This window comes from Panthera pardus, unplaced genomic scaffold, assembly GCF_024362965.1.
Source record: "Panthera pardus isolate Hobbes unplaced genomic scaffold, ASM2436296v1 HiC_scaffold_13, whole genome shotgun sequence".
NCBI lineage: Eukaryota > Metazoa > Chordata > Mammalia > Carnivora > Felidae > Panthera > Panthera pardus.
The window spans coordinates 119,470,528-119,488,481 of NW_026526688.1; the positions used below are offsets into that span (position 1 = coordinate 119,470,528).

General features: G+C 38.8%; 1 protein-coding gene across 2 annotated transcripts in view; it reads right to left on the reverse strand.

Moving 5' to 3' along the window:
- Window positions 1–15,035, reverse strand: part of NFKB1 (nuclear factor kappa B subunit 1) — a 118,318-nt gene extending 103,283 nt beyond the window's left edge. For both annotated transcript variants that reach the window (XM_019415962.2, XM_019415954.2), the window contains exon 1: window positions 14,927–15,035. The gene's annotated coding sequence lies outside the window, so the exon portion shown is untranslated. The remainder of the gene's footprint in view (window positions 1–14,926) is intronic.
- Window positions 15,036–17,954: the final 2,919 nt, after the last annotated feature.

A 17,954-nucleotide genomic window follows, 5' to 3' on the forward strand; every position in this document is an offset into this window, starting at 1 on the left:
AGAAAGATCATGCTATTGGGATAAAGAACATACCCAAGAATAAAGGCTACTCTAAACTCATCTTTTTAAAAACAGGTGATTCACCAGTAAATTTATTGCCTATTACCAAAAAAAAAAAAAAAACCCTTAACACTCTTGAAAGGAAGACCAAACTACATACTCTCTACAATGTAGTACCCACAATGGACAATAAAAAAGGACAAAACATATGAAGAAGTAGGAAAATATGACTCAAAAGAAAACAATGACACAAATTGTGGAATTAGCAACCAGTGACTTTAAAACCATTAATAGCAATATGTCCAAAAATATAAAGGAAAAGATGAATATAATATATGGATCAGGAATCCTGGAAGATAAATTGAAATAAAAAAGAAAAAGAACCACGGAAAATTTTATTTACTTAAAAAATTTTTTTTAGTGTTTGTTTTTGAGAGAGAGAAAGAGAGACAGAGACAGAGTGCAAGCAGGGGAGGGGCAGAGAAAGGGAGTCACAGAATCCAAAGCAGGCTCCAGGCTCTGAGCTGTTAGCACAGAGCCCGATGTGGGGCTCAAACTCACAAACTGTGAGATCATGACCTGAGCTGAAGTCAGACACTTAACCAACTGAGCCACGCAGGGGCCCTGGAAAATTGTAGATCAAAATGGGATTTCACTAGGTGATCTGATCAGCATATTGAAAACTATAGAAGAAAGGATAAATAAACTTTAATAATAGTCAGTAAAAACTATCTAAACTACAGAGATAAAAAGCAGAAAGAAATTAAGATACTTTTAGTGACCTATGAGACAGTATCAGGTGGTCTTACATATGCGTAATTTAGAGCCCTAGAAAGAGAGAGAAGAAAAAATATTTGAAGAAATGGCCAAGAATTTTCCAAACATGATTTAAAAATAATTTTTTATTTTATTTATTTATTTTGAGAGAGAGAGAACACAAGCAGGGGAGGGGCAGAGAGAGAGAGGGAAAGAGAGAATCCCAAGCAAGCTCCACACTGTCAGCACCAAGCCTGATGTGGGGCTCAAACTTACAAACTGTGAGATCATGACCTGAGCAGAAATCAAGTCAGATGTTTAAGCGACTGATCCACCCAGTAGCCCTCACAAATATGATTAAAAAAAAAAAAAAAATCAACCCATAGATCCAAGAATCTCAAAGATCCCCATGTTGGATAAACACAAATAAAAACATGCTTAGTCATATCACAACCAAACTGATAAAAAAAAAAAAAAAACTTAATACAAAAGATGGGGCTTCTGGGTGGCTCAGTTGGTTGCACGTCCAACTCTTGATTTCAGCTCAGGTCATGATCCCAGGGTCGTGGGATCCAGCCCTGAATCAGGCTCCACGCTGAGCGTGGAGTCTGCCTAAGATTCTATTTTTCTCCCTCTGCCCCTTTACTTTGCTCATATGCTCTCTCTCTCTAAAATAAAATAAAGATATTTTTATTGTATGCTAAAGTAATGCTAAAGAAAACAATACTAAAAGCATCCAAGGACAAGGGAGAATAATGATAAGCATGATGGCTGACTTCTCATCAAAAATGATGGAAGTGCTGAAAGACAAAGTTTAGTGTACAGTTCTATACTCAGCAAACATACCCTTTAAAAATTAAGGTGAAATTGACATTTTTCAAATAAACAACAGCTGAGAGAATTGCATGATCAGTAGGCCTGCTGCATGTTAAAGAAAGTTTTTCATGCTGAAGGAAAATGATACCAGACAGAAACTTGTATCTACATGAAAGAATGAAAAATGCCAAAGATGATGAAAATGTGTGTAAGTATAAGGCTTTTTTTCATATGCTATTAAAAAAATACAACATATTTTGGGGTTTACAGCATATGCAGAAGTAAAATGCACAACAAAAATAGCACAGAGGAAGGGAAAAGGACAAATGGAAGTATACCATTGTCAAGTTCTCACACTATATGTAAGAAATTATATGTAAGGAATGTTATTGCATTACTTTATGGTAGATTCAAGGATGCATATTGTAATCCCTAAGGTAACCAGTTTAAAGTATAGCCAATGAAGGAGATGAAATGGAATTTAAAAACTAAACTTGACTGGGGTGCCTGGGAGACTCATTCAGTTGAGCGTCCAACTCTTGATCTCAGCTCAGGTGTTGATCTCAGGGTCATAAGTTCAAGCCCCACATTGGGCTCCATGCTGGGTGTGAAGCCTACTTAAAAATAAATAAACAAGTAAAAACTAAACTTATTCAAAGATGGCCAGAAAAGAGGAAAAAATGAAGAAAGAGCAGATGGCACAAACAGTTAATAACTACCAAGATGGCAGCTTGGTAGTTGCCATCTACCAACCAATAATTATTATTGTTGCCAACAATAATAACATTAAATGGAAATGAACTAAATGAACCAAAAGAAAGTAAAGATAAGTCACACTGGACAAAAAAAGCAAGACCCAAGCTTATGCGTTTCATAGGAATTACACTTTAATATAAAAGACTCAAATAGTTTAAAAGTATCAGGATGGAAAGTTATGCCAGTTATACCATGGAAATACTAAACATAAAAAATCAGGGTATACTAAAATATCACATACAGTAGCCCTCAAGAGAAGAAATATTACCAGGGGTAAAGAGAAACATTTCTTAAGAATAAAAGGGTTAATTCATGACAGAGAAATAATGATCTTAATGTGTATGCACATATTAACAGAGTTTCAAAATACAAGAAGCAAAAAGTGGCAGAACTAAAGGAAGAAACAGAAATATCTATAATTATAGTAAAGATCTGTAACACTCCTCTCTCAGTAAATGATGAAACCAAATCAACAGAACGTCAGTAAAGATACAGAAAATTTAGAACAACATCATTAATAAAACTGAATGCTTTGATTTTGAAAAGCACTTAGTTCTATGCATTAGAACTGAGAACACTCCACCAATGAGTGTGGAAGACACATTCTTTTCAAGTGTACATGAAACAGTCACAAAGACAGACCATATGCTGGACCGTAAAACAAGACTCAATAAATTGTAAAGAAGTGAAAGCATACAGATAGGTTATCTAAACATAATAAAATTCAATTAGAAACCAATGACAGAAAGATATCTAGAAAATCCTCAAATACATATAATTAAGTCAAGATGCTAAACTGTGGGGGAGAAAAGTACCTCTTAGAATCAATAAACCATAGTAAATATAATCTCTTTCACTCTGTGAGAGAAGCATCTAAATTCTTGCTCTATCATGTCTTCCGTAACCATGGAGGACAGGGATTTTCTTAGAAAGATCAGAATGCATTCCAATGTGTTCCATAAGTATCAAATCTTTGCCTATGCTTGTTTTCTTAATCTAGATGACTGAAATTTATAGGATCAAAAAGATGTTTTAGACATTTTCTAATCATAATTGAGTTCATATATATTAAATGTCAGATTCCATTCTAAGTAAAATTGCTTTTTATTAATAGCATAGTAGGATAAATATGGTGAATGTAAATTTGTATAGCTAGAGAACTTCTCTAAAGATTACAGTATATTAGATAAAACCTTACATGTTATAACTGAAGTCACTCATGAGCTACTGCTGCCTTCCATTTCCATATAAAAACCAATTCAATACATTTACTCAAAGTGTGAGGTCTTTCCTTCAGGTGGCATCAGAAAAGGATTTGACTTATTACAGATTTCTTTTCTAAAAATAGAGGATGATGGTGGGGGAAGGGGATGAGGGATGGATAGGTGGAACATAGGGGATTTTTAGGGCAGTGAAAATACTCTTGTACGAAACCATAATGATGGATACATGTCATTATACATTTGCCCAAACCCACAGAACACGCAACACCAAGAATGAACCATATATAAACTATGGACTTTGGGTGCTTGCAATGTGTCAATGTAGGTTCATCCCTTGTAACAAATGTACCACTCTGAAAGGAGATATTGATAATGGGGAGACTGCTTGTATAGGAGCAAGGGTATATGGGAAATCCCTTGTACCTTACCCTCAATTTTGCTGTGAACCTTAAACTTCTCTAAAAAAATTAAGTCTTAATTTAAAAAATGGAGTGCAACCAAATTTTAATTTCATGTCTGATCTTCGTCTTATGTGCCATTTTGGAGTATTTGTACTTTCAGGTTGAAAAGGAAATAGACCTCAAGAATTATGAATTAGAGATTAATATTTTGACCAGATATAGAGAAACTGATCAAGTTCTCTTAAATTTGAATATGACAACTTCAGTTTGGACTTCATTTTTATTTATCCCCAAATGCTGATAAAAGTGCATCTTTTATGTTTTAAATGAAAAGGACTAATTATGTGAACCAGCAACACTTGGTTCTCTGGATGAGGTGACAATTGCCCTGGAGGGAGAAAAGGGTTTCCTTGAAGCAATGAGCACAACAATGACCTTCCAATTACCCACACACAAATGTGATCTGCAAGCATCAAAATCAGGCCTTATACAGGGACCTTTCAGTCCTGGAATCTAGTTATGAAGCCGTTTCCACACTGACCACTCACACAGATAAATCCTTCAGTTTATGCAGATGCCAATGTATAAAGTGAGCAGGAAGAAAAAAGTGAACTACACTCTCCTCCATGTCTGATAAGGTCTGATGTGAATACTCCTTTCTCCCACATCTCTTTGTCAGTGACCTTGACTGTTGGGCAATAAACAAAATATTCACTCAAACTCATAAATGACATATTAATATGAAATGTGATTTGGTTTATATATTTACTAACATATTTTGTTTAGTGATTACAGTCTGAAATGAACTGACCTTAGTTAGGGCTTTTAACTGTACCACAGTTCTTACTTGTGTGAAGCTTATTGTTAGCACCTTGGAGTAATGAATTCATTCAGTCAATTCTCAATTGTATGTGGATGAATTCATACATGGACTCATGGAATCAACATGCATATAATGTAAAAGTCATTAATTGAAACCTTTCAAATGAGAGTGAAGGGTAGGTGTCCTGACCATGAAGGGGCAGAAATAGGGCTTTTGGGATGCTGGTAACGTTCTTTCTAGAGCACCACCTAAGTTAAATGTATTCACTTTGAAGTAAATCATTAAAGCTGTACTCTTATGATTAATGCAATCTTTTAGTCATGTGATTCTCCAATGTTAAAAAGGATGATGTAAGAGAAAATGTTTTAAACTGAAAATACATGATCTAAGCTCCATGAAATTATGGACTTCTGTCTTGTTCAGTATTCCTAGTACCTAGAACTTAGCATATGGAAAGGACCCAACATATATTCAAATGAATTAATGGTTAAAAAAGAAATCCAACTATGTAAGGGCAGAAAAGCTTATATAAAAAAAGCAGATTCCCCTACCCCACATCTCCTCTTCTCCAATCCCACTTTTCAGAACGACTGGCTTTTTTACATTCTTAACTTTCTCTTTTTGGTTTTCCTGGGGTTCTTTTCATATCTCCAAATACTATGTTTATACCTTTTTCCTTAATTTATTGATTTTAGACATTATGTTCTTGTTCTGACAGATGAGGATTGAGCTTACATTACTACCACTCCCCTTTTTCCCTCCTGCAAATAAAGTTATAATCAGTGAGAACTTGAACCCATTCAGAATTAAAATACTGAATTTTATATTCAATTTCTGTATCAAGATTGCCTTCAATTTCTTTGGAGAAATATGAATGTAAGTTCATAGCAGACATTAATTTATAATGAAAAGAGGTAACCCCAGAAGCACCTGATGTCAAAAAGAAACTAGACTAAGACCACATATGATAACTCATAATCCAAAAATAAACAGTTCCTCATATTACCATAATGACAATCAATAATAGGGGCACCTGGGTGGCTCAGTCAGTTGGGCATATGATTCTTGATTTCGGCTCAGGTCGTGATCCCAGGGTCATGAGATTGAGCCTCATGTTGGTCTCCATGCTGAGCGTGGAACCTGCTTGAGATTCTCTCTCTTTCCTCTGCCCCTCCCCTGCTCGTGCATGCTCCCTCTCTCTAAGTTAAAAAAAAGAAAAAATTGTCTTTGTACTTTCTCACATGTATTTTCCTTAAGTTGACCTATCTCAATAAGGCAAGAAAATCTGAAGTCTTCCGAATAATACTATTATATCAAAGAAACAAATAATTTTAGAAGTAGATGGTCATTTAGCCTAACCCTCTCATTTTTTCACAGAGAGAAAATGAAACACAGAAAAATTAATTAATTTGCCCAGAGCCACACAGCTTAATCAACAGCTACCTAGTCAGTATCTGCTGACATTCTGTCTAGTTATTTACTTACTCATTTAGCAAACTTATTATGTACATGCAAAGTAACATAAAATCCCTGCCCTCAAGATATTTTCCGTCTAGAAAACATAAGAAGTCAGAACATGGACTGAGAGCACATTATTATGCGAAGATCAGAGAAAATGGATAGAGGATAGAGAGAAAATTGGCGAAGACTGAACCATGCCTGAAGGTTGATTAGTTGGCCAGGAAGGGAAGGGCGCTCCTCACACAGGGAGGGTGCAGGCAGAGACAATCAAAGTGCGAAAACACAGTGGATAGGGAACTGAAAATTGATGTGGATGATTTGAGAAATAGAGGATAGGTGAGGAGCAAGGGTGGGAGGTGAGCTGTGCAGGAATCAGCTTGTGAAGACAACAGAGATTCATTTCAGAAACATAAAGATTGTGACATCATCAGACTTGCACTTTAGAAAGCTGACCTTTATGTTGGAATGAAAGATGGAACAGAAGGAGACAATCAGGAGGCAACGTAAAAATGAAAGCTAGAAATTCAATAAGGAAAGGATGGATTCTGGAGGTGAGCAGGAGGCTGAATTAATAGAACTTGGTGATTGGAAGAGATAAGTATGCATATAGAATAGGTTCCTAGATTTCTGGCATGGGAACCTACTGAATGGGCCATAGCGGGCTAACAAGTGCATTGCTTAATGTGGGGGAAAGGTAGCAATTTGGTGGATGAGGATGACGATAGATTTGATACTGGGATACTGATGGGGGTATCTATGTGAATATACTTAAGAGACTCGGCAATAAAATTATTGTTTCTATGGTTTCCTTGAATGACTGGATTCCTTCAGTTTAACAAGTATTTAGTAATTATAGCACAACTGCTCCCCAAATCATCCATCTATTTCAACACAGGACTGAACTACTCTCAACAACCTGGACTAATTCCTATTTGGCTATTATAGTAGACTTTCTAAGAGAAATGGGATACTTTCCCTGTCCATCATAAAAAAGAACATCAGGGTCAGTGACTCCTAAGGTACTGTTTTAAAATAATCAGGAAATATTAAATGTTCTAAGGTGTGTTTAAATTTGGTTCGGTGTCTAAAATGGGAAATTCGGTAAACACATGGAAGAAACCATAAAGATATTTTATTAAACGAATGCTATGTTATGGCACGAAAGCAAGGAAATACATTTAATTGCTAAATACCATGCTTTTGACTTTAATTTCCCAGGTGTACTGAGGTTTGCTTAATCACAACTGACTTCTAAAATTTTTTTCAGAATAAGGGGGAAATAACCATTGTTTTCAATTAATCAAAAATAGGATAATCCACAGTGAAATGCCTATTGAAAAGTTCTTTTCAATCTCTCTCTCTTTTCATTATGACCCTCCCCTCCTGATACACAGAATTTATCCTGTTCATATTCAAGTCACAAATAAAATTCAGGACCTAATTTTATAGAGGACTTTCCTGCTAAACATTACTTATGCTTTCATTATTCTTCATTTTGACCAAATTTCTAAGACTCACAGGTTAAACACACACACACACGTTAAGTATTTAACTTACATCCCTTACTATGTATTAACAGCATAATAAATAGGTAAAATAAATGGTTATGGTATGAGATTGGCTATGTTTTTGGCTCCTGCTAATCTATCTCCAACAAAAAGTATTTTCCCAGTCTTCCTGGTTGGCTTGAAATTAGCATTGTGAATACATTTTTAAAAGTAATCTTTCTACTGTCTAGATTTTATATTAAATTTTAATTTTATATAGACCAGTATTTTTTTGCATTCCCTTAAGTACTTTCCTCAATATCCAAGAGAATTAAAAACATTAAGTTTAATTTAATTTTTATTCTTTACTTTCTTCATGCTCCTTTCTACCTTAAATTTCCTCTGTATAAAAAACCATTCATACTCCTATCCTTCCACATCACCTTTATTTTAACATTATTTTAGAAAATGTATTTTGAAAATGTATTTAGAAAATGAGGAGGGAGGGGGCAGAGAGAAAGGAAGAGAGGGAGGGAGGAGAGAGAGAATCCTAAGCAGGCTCTGTGCTGACAGGGCAGAGCCGGAGGCAGGGCTCGATCTCACAAACTGTGAGATGGTGACCTGAGCCAAAATCAAGAGTTGGACGCTTAACCAACTGAGCTACCCAGGCGCCTCCTATTTTAACTTTATAAGTCATAAAGGTGCTTGTATTATTTAGACAGCATTATACAAGATGCTATAAATTGTAAGGGATTCTTTTCCTTCAACCTCACTACCATTCTTAGTCCCTGTTTAAAAAAAACCAAAAAACAAAACACTGAAGTTTATAAATCAAGTCTTAATGATCAAACATGAATAAATGGTTAAATCCTAAAAAATAAACCTATACCTAAGTTAAGAACTGCTAGACAAAGAAACTCTTCCAGTATCAATAAAACATGAGTCAGGAATTCATGTTAATGTTAAAAAAAGAGTCATTCTCATCATTCCTAAAATTCTTATCTTGGAAGGCATATTTTCTAAGACAATTAAGTAATTTATTTGCACTCTTTGAATTGCAGGCGTGGGCACAGAACCAATAAATTGGTAGACTGACTATGGACTCTGTCATCACTTTTAATTTTTCTTCTTTCATGCTTGATATATGTTAGAATTGATTTCTGGAGATAAAAGCTGACTTCTGGAGGGAAAGGTATGTCCCGACATTGAAAGACAGTGTAATATGTTCAGTCCAAATCACATGATAAACAATAATGAGTAACAAATAATTTTTATAAACGACTGCCATTTATTATAGCAATCGAATTTTTTTAAATGCTAAACGCTTTCTATAGAGGCGTGCTTATCTTTATGCAGGTTTTGTATTTTTTATAAACAAGAAAATCTCACCTACAAATACTACTCATACATCAAGAGCCTCAAACCTACAAAAAATCCATAGCTTTATTTTCCAGTATAGAGTGTATGAATTGTCCACAGATTTTTGACTAATAGAGGACAGTATTATAGTTTTGTGTTTTTGTTTATGCTTCTCTTCATGCCCAGAAGATGTAGACTGAGACGATTATATAATGCAACACAGTAGAATTCATCCCTCCCACAGAGACTTCTCGCAGGGAAGCTACAGGAAAAGTACTTGGATTATTTTATTATTTAAACTAACAAACTCTGCTGCTATTCACTGTGAGTACTTTTGTTTCTTTAAAGTATGTATTCATTTTGAGAGAGACAGAGACAGCGTGAGTGGGGGAGGGGCAGAGAGAGAGAGAGAGAGAGAGAGAGAGAGAGAGAGGAGAGAGAGAATTCCAAGCAGGCTCTGCGCTGCCAGCACAGAGCCAAATGCAGGGCTTGAAATCACAAACTGTGAGATCATGACCTAAGCCGAAGCCAAGAGTCAGACGCTTAACCAACTGAGCCACCCAGGCACCCAGACTGTGAGTACTTTGTTCAACAATGACAGCTTTACAGTGCACTTGTTATATAAGTAAACATTCAGTTTCTTCCTTCCTTAGTTTGTTGGCAACAATAAAAATGACTGATTACACATATATTTGTAAATAATTTTTAAAATTAATTTTTGAAGCCTGAATGTATGTTTGTAAGTGTTCAAAGAGAGGTCAGTGTCAAAACCAGAGTTAAGTGGGCAGCAAAGCAGAGTGGACTTAAATCAGCAATTTCCAATAAAATGGTTCTAACTCTCCCTGGGGTCAGGACACCAGGACTGTGAAGTGTTGGCCTTGTGCCCTTTCCTAGTCTGGAGGGTACGTTTCATAAATACTGTCTCATACAGAATACCTGATTAGATTTAGAGTTTCAAGGACAGTTTTCTGAAAATGCTACAAGAGAAAAATAATCAACAAAACCCTGACACAATGAGGTCCTGGGTTTTACAGTGTTGCAAAATCATTCAAGTATTAAAGTGGAAAATACAGTAAACCTTGCTAACTGCCTCCTCATCCTTAAGGTTTTCCAGCTAGTAACTTTCCCCACCCCCAATTTTTTATATGCGGTAAGTATTTAATTCTGGATAGCTTAACACATTTTTTTACTTTTTAATTGATTAATTTCAATAGGCCTTAACAATCTCTGGATTACAAAGCAGTGTGTATAGCATTGTTTCTTTTTTTGGAGATACTAATATTGAAATTACAGTTTCAGTGGAGCTCAGAGAAATTCTAGAGTAGCCAAAAAGTTACATTTTTTACATGCATAAGCATCTTTTATCATTTCAATTACTTTATTACCTTGTTTCAGAAGTGCCTTTAAAATTTGGAAACTAAAAGCCATTTTTCCCCCAGTTCATAGACTCATCTTTCAGAATGAAATGCTTTCCTTTTGGAAGGCACTGGATACTTTTTAACAAATTATTTGTTCTAGTAAATTTCAAGTGCTCCTTAGATAAGAATATAGTATTTAGGAAGCAAGAATTAGTTTTGGGGTTCTTTCTTCCCAGAAGATAAGGCAAAATAGTGCAATTTTTGTTCCTTGCAGAAAACAGTTGCCCTACTTTTGAACAAAACAAAATAAAACTTATGTCATTCATTCACTAAAAAATTGTTATGGATTACCTACTATGTGCCAACAAGCACAATGCTGAATGCCGGATAGGCCTTTGTCAGTATAAATTAGATATGTTTTCTTTTCAGCTGGAACTATAGGATTTTGATTCTTTCAGATAGCTCTTTTCCTGCCTATTATTTTTTCCTTTAGATTCTTTTTAAAAAAATAATTAGCCTCTTAATAAGCCATACAGAATCTTACTTTCTTCTTTAAAGCTCCACCAGTCAGAATCTCTTTTCACCATTTAAAGAAATGGAGTCTATAAATAGTTTGAACTTATTAATATCTATTGAAAGTATGGGCCAGAATAAAACCTGGTTATAAGATTTTTGACCTAATGGTGAACTATAAATAAAAAGTAATAAGCCAGTCTGTAATGGGGAATTAAACTATCCATTTCGTTATTCTAATTGCAAAAATAGGCAACAAATTAAAGGAGATGAAACTTGTACTACTAATAATTAAATCTATTAGTTCTTACAGAAAAATGAGGAGAATAATTGATTTCTTTTTAAGATTTAAAATACAATGATATTTTTATGAATAATACTCTAAACAAATATTTTCATTCATACTTTACTCTTGAGGATTCTATAATCTTGAACAAATCACATCTTTTATTACTTTTGTGTAAAACTGTTAGGCTTTAAATTATTTGTAGTGAAGCAATCAAATACTATTTCACAAGTTATTTTCTAAACAATTAGCTGATTTTCAAGGGAAGGTCTATCAGCCTCAGCTGAAATATGAAAGACAGGACATTAATTTGCACCCAGGAACACCCTCTCTTAATACAGCAGAGACCAAAAGTATAAAGCAAGTTTATCATCATGGAAAGAATGCTATTTTTTTTTTATTTATTTAAGACTGAGGCACTAGATACTCATTAATGAAATATTACAAAGACAGGAGTCTCAGTTATGTTACTCTATTAACTCTACCAAACTATGTGGTTTCAAATATTAATCTTTATTGTTTAAAACAAAGGTCAAGGAGCCAAACTAACCTGTAGAACGGTGCCACAAGTCCAAACATTCTTTCCTAAGGCTGAATGCCTCTAGTTCTTAAAAATCCTCAAGGTCTCCTAAGGAGTGACATGGTCAACTCATTGCGGTTCTAAGGAGTGACAGGGTCAACTCGTTGGGGTTCTAAGGAGTGACAGGGTCAATTCATACGGGTGCATATGCTTCTGATAGTTTACCTGCTCACCTCTGAGACAACTACAGGTGAGTTCAGTTATTTGTGGGAGGTGCAAGAGTGCGAATGAGAATCAATTCTCAGGAAGCAGCATAAATTGCTTCAGTGTGGTCTACTGGTCTCCAAGAAGCAGTTGTCAATTAGCTCTGACCAGACATAAATGTAGACGTAGAGGAGAACGTTTCAAAATGTCCTCTAACACTAAATTTCTTTTTTTCCTTCTCTTCCTTCTTCTGTTCTTACAACGTAGAACAATCACGCCACCATAGATGATTCATACTATAAACAGAAAACCAATCAATCTCCGTACTAAAAGAAAATTTATGAGAAATTTTGTATAGCCATTGATTCTAACCCATCCATTCCTGCTAATGTGACTCCTGTTCAATCTGAAGTCTTGAAGAGCGTAATGTGAATGCTTATTCTGTTGGTTAAACTATTCTGCATTTCCAGATACACTTTATACTGCAGTTATCTCTATGCTCAGAACAGCACATCTACGAAGAAGTTCTGATGAAGAAAAAGATGATATTTTGACTACTTTATCAAAAATCCATACAAAACTCATATTTTTCAAACTTATTATTTTAAAACATCAATACTGTTCTGACTTCTCCCAAGTTCAAACTAATTGAAGGTTATGAAGTAACCACTTCCCCCCAGAAGCCAGAACTTTCACCTCTTCTGAACAGGGGGAATACCTCTCATAAATTAGGTAAAAAATAAGATCTTGCTGATTGAATGATAGTCCAAGATTCCAGCAGCCTGTGATTTCTTATCTAGATCTTCTATCTACCACAACGAGCCATCCCTGAAAGTCAAGGCAGTAATTTCATCAATTATCTGAAAGTTTGAAAGCAGTAGTAAAAACAACCTGCCTAAATACCAGTTTCTTAAACCAGCCTCAGTTTGTTCCAAGGAACATGACAAGAGAAATACGAGAAATATGATCACTAAACCTAAAATTCTGCGTATTTCAGACTGAGCGTTTACTATCGGCAACTCAGTCATCACAGATGGGCTTAAGAGGCAGAAGTAAGAAGGAAGTACAAAGATCAAAGCAGTGCTTACAAAGGGGAAGGACTATTTTTGTATACATACTCCAGTATTTACTAACTCGATTTGAAAAACAGGGTGTTTATTCAGCCCATCTGAATGACAACTGCTGAACATTAGATCAAACTGAAATTTGAAAACAAAGACAACAGATTTTCAAACCCTAATTTTCAAACCCACCAAGCCCTAATTGGATTATAGCATTTCCTTTAAAAAGTCTTTCAAACACATTAGAAGTGATTTACTATTCACAGCAAGCAGTATTTCAGTGCCAGCATTAAATCTACACATAATGAGCCTTTCTTTGTGTTCACATTTGTCCAGTAGGCTGTGGCCCAGGAAGACATTTTATCTAAACAAGCTCCAGAGGGCATTGAGGAGTTGCAGGTATATTAATATGGATGAATAGTTTCAGGAGATTTCATGTTTCCGTTTATGATACATGTTTAGCTCCCCTTAGCAATTTAATTACACGATAAATGTAAAATGCTACAGGAAACAAATCTTTGTATTTCCTGTCTTCCCAAGTTCATAAGCTCAAAAAATACTTTGCTTCAAATTATTTACATAATTTCTTTACTGCATCAAACAGTAAAAGGATTCACCTCTAGAAAGCATAATATTAAAATTAGGAAAACAACATACTTCAGCTAAGAACTTTATTTTAATCAAGATTCCCTTTTAGTTTTAACAAACACTATGCAATTTAAATTACTCAAGAATATTCAATTGAGATGCTTTGCTATAAAAAAATAAGCACTGAACATCTTAATCCCAAGCTTCAGGGTTTACCAAAGATCACCAGTTGACAGAACATTTGTATGCCAGAGTTATTAAATGTTTTAGTAATACTATAGTCATTTTCTCAGATTATGGGCTTTATAACAATATCTTTAAGTTAAATATAGTTATTTAATAAGCTGCAGTGCTGAAACACCCTACTTAACAAAGTCCATGAAAATGTCTTAAATCTTGATAATCAAATACTGTGTCATCAAGTCCCATTTAGGTTTCACTACAGACCAATAAATCAGGGCAAACATCTCCATTGGTATCTATTTGTAAAGACTATAGGAAAACTTGTGTTTAGGATAGGCTTTGTTTATATCATCATTCTTGTTTTGGAGGTCATGCACGACACCCGGTGCTCCGGTGCCGATGTCCAAGTGTTTTACATAATCGGTGTCTAAAAAGTGCTCTAAGTAGGTAATTTCTTTTCTCAGACGCCAGGCCCTGTAGGGTCAGTACCAGGGCCTCCTTATTTTTTGAAAAGTAAGGTACAGATTCTATAGTAGGTGAATATATTATGTCCTGGTTGGGGTGTGCGTGTGAAGCAGAGGCTTCTTTTTGAAGTAGGGGATGAAGGAATAAGGCTGTTTTATTCAATTGGGGGGGGGGGGTGCTGGGGAGGGCTTTCCCAGTCAAGAGGACTGACATACACTTCTGCTTTCATTTCATGGACCGCCCTTAGGTGAAATCTGGTTCAGCACTGCACCAACCACCTTCCCCTCTCCAAAGCGCACCTCAACCCCCAAGCCACCCGCCAAGGAGGGGGTAGGGGTGGGGGTGATGATTTTAAAAAAGTTTGCAAGAGTTCCCCCCTGCTTCCCGTTCCCGCCCGGCGCTGGGACGCGGGGAGACAGGGCGGCCCGGGCAGCCGCGGCCCTCTGGCCAGCCGGCCCCTGCGAAGTCCAGATGTGCCTTTCGCCCCTGTCGCCAATCCCATGTGCCTCTCAACTCCTGTCAACCTGGTCCTGCGTCCGGTCTAGCCCAGCGGTTAGCGCAGGAATGAGGAAGTCTGAGCAGGTCTAGGGGGTGCGGGGCGGGTAGGTGGCGGGACTCGGGCCACACGTCCCCGGCGTGGCCCCCACTTGCCCGAGTTCGGCTTACCCTGGTGGCGAGTCCGCGCTCGGCCTCCCTGCGCCTGTGGGCTCCCCTCCCGGGAGGCGAGGGCCTGCGGGCTGGGGAAGGAAAAGGCGGCGGCCGGCCGGGGCCGGAGCGGGTCCCGTGCGGGGCGGGTCGGGTCCGGGCGAGCGGGCGCGCGGTCTCGCCGGGCCGGGCCACAGTCAGCGCCGCGCCATGTCCGCAGCGCGGGCGGAGGCAAGCGCAGGGCGCGCGGTGGCCGGGCCGCGGCGGTGCCGCCTTCCCGGCCGCGGCGGCTCCGGCCTGGGCTGCGCAGGGGCTCTCGGAGCGGGGCCGGCGGCGGGGCGCAGGCCGAGGGCGGCGGCGGCGGCGGCGGCGAGAGGCCCGATCGACGGGAAGGGCAGGGGAAGCTGTCAGCGCGTCGCCGGGCCGCTCCGGTGGCGAAACCTCCTCTTCCTGCCCCGGCTCGCTGGTGCACTTCTCTCTCTTTCTCTCTCGCTCACTCTCTCACTTCCTGGCTGGAAATTCCCACTGACGTCGAGAGAGAAGACAGACAGACGGACACCCGCGCGCACGCAGCGGGGGCGGGAGGTGGGGTCGCCTCCGGGGGTGGGGGAAGCCCGCACTTCTGGGGGCGCCGTGCGCCCCCGGCCCGGCCTCGCCGCCCAGCTCGGCTCCCGCCCCTCGGGGCCGCTACGGGGCGCAAGACTAGGGGCGCGCGTTCGGCAGCCCGGACGCCAGGGTGCCCTGCGGGGCTCCCGCTCCTGGGCGGGCGCTCCCGAAGCCCCGAGGACTACAGCCGACCGGGACGCCCCCTGGAAGAGACTGCGGGGCCGAATTGTCCCGGGAAGCAGGCGGCGCGGAGGCGGCGGCGGCCGCTGCGAGGCCGTTGGAGCCTGGCGGTCCAGAGCCCCTAAGGACAGGCCCAAGCATCTGGAGGGGATGATGGGGCGGCCTGGAGCCAAGCACGCTGTGTATAAAAATAAATCCCATCTATGTATTCCTTTTGAGTTGTCTCATATCCCCTGAAATCGCTTCACAGAGTGAACTGGGATTGCGATGTCATAACTGACTTCCGTCCAGTGGATTCTGAACACCTGGTTTTTGGTGAGGTCTTCAATCTCCTGGTCATGACAGTTATTCAGAACTTTCATCTGCAGGGTGTCCTCAGGCCTTTATGATAATTACCGTGGATAGAATTATAGCGATGGTGGTAGCAATAGTTTTGGTTCACAGCTCATCACGAAATATTGTTCCCCGGGGGAAGGGAGTTGTTCTCTTTTTTTCTGGAGGGACCACTACTAGAACCCTTAGGCCCCGCTGTGACCACCATTCGCTAGCTTTTGGATTTTACGAGCCATGCACTGGGCTAGGCAAGGGCTGGGGAGTCACCACTGAGCTAGTGACAACTGCGTAAATTTAACTTTAAAACCTTAGTAATCACGCAATCACCAGGCAGTGTTGCTAGAGCATTTGATTGCCCTTGCAAGTTGGCCATTGTTTTCACGCCCACTCCCAGCCCCCTTTCCTCCCTCCCTTCCCTCCCCAAGGCTATAAGAATGTTCTCGGTAGAGTGTTTGGCAAAGGAGTAGAGATCCCTGTGATTGACTTTGGGGTGAGTCTGTACAGTGACTCTGGGATCATCCAACAATCTACCTTCAAGCGATTTCATTTAGCTCCCACAGGTTGTTTGAACAACTGGAATCCGGGGAATTTGTAAAGACTAAAGACAATGACTTTTAAGAAACTCCATGTTATTATTTTTAAGACATTATTAGAAATTGTGCCAATATTATATTTTAGTAGGTTGATATTTAGTGTAATGTAAAATGATTTTTGCCACTAACACGAGTAAAAAGAGTGCAAACCTCATGAAAACAATAAAGTGTTAGGGGAGTAGTTTTCTTGTAGGGGGCAGATAGGAGCATTCACACTCTTGGTGTAGGGGTGTGCGCTGTGGGGGAGGAGGAGGGTAGCCCATTGATAAAAGAATGTATAGGCAGGCTTGTTAGAAGAGCAGAGCCAAGGGGGCAAGAAAAGAAGGGGACAGCCAGGATGGTGTATCAGAACAAAAATTAAAGAGCATTATTTAATTGAAAAGGATTAAATCAAAGATCAAATTCGAAATTTTGTCACAGAATACACTGGAAATAGAGGATGAGGTGTTAAGCAGGTATATTAGTTTCCTGAGGCTGCTGTAACAAATTACCACAAACTGGGTAGTTTAAAATAATGGAAAATTATTCTCTTACAGTTCTGGAGGCCAGAAGTCAGAGATCAAGTTATTGACATGCTCCCTTTGCAGGCTCTAGGGAAGAATCTTTCTTTGCCTCTTGCTAGCTTCCGGAGCCTCCCACAATCCTTAGCATTCCTTGGCTTTTAGCGGCATCACCCCCATATCTATCTCTGTCTTCACATGGCCTTCTTCTCTGTGTCTCCTCTGTGTCTTTATATCCAAATCTTTTTCTCCTTTCTCTTATCCAGACACCAGTCATCGAATTTAGAGCTCACCCCAATCCAATATGACTTCATCTTAACTTGATTACACTAGTAAAGACCCTATGCCCAAATAAGGTTGTGTTCATAAGTACCTGGGGTTAGGACTTCAACATTATCTTTTAGGGGGACACAAATCAGTGCGTTACAGTAAGCAAAACTGTAAATCTCCCAGTTTGCTCTTTTTTGGCTCAACGGTTAATCTTCCTATATCCCTGCTTTGTTTCTCAACACTTTCTTTACATCCTGTACATACTTGCTTTAAGGAATGTTTCTTACAAATTCATCTACCCTAAGGTGTCAGAGGGCATTTGCCATTGTTAGGCTACAAAGAAAAAATGCCTAAATGTGGAATTTCACACATAAAAATTGTTGGCAAGAGCAAGTTGTACTGTGTTTGTCATTAAGTCTTTGAAATCACATGAATTTCCCTTCTCATGAAGCTGAGTATTGGAAATGTTGGTGTCCAGAGAATTTTGAAGTTGAGGTCTGTATAGTGTGTGCACTGGCAATGAGAAATTATACAGTGTGTGAAGGGAATTCACAAATGCAGATCTGT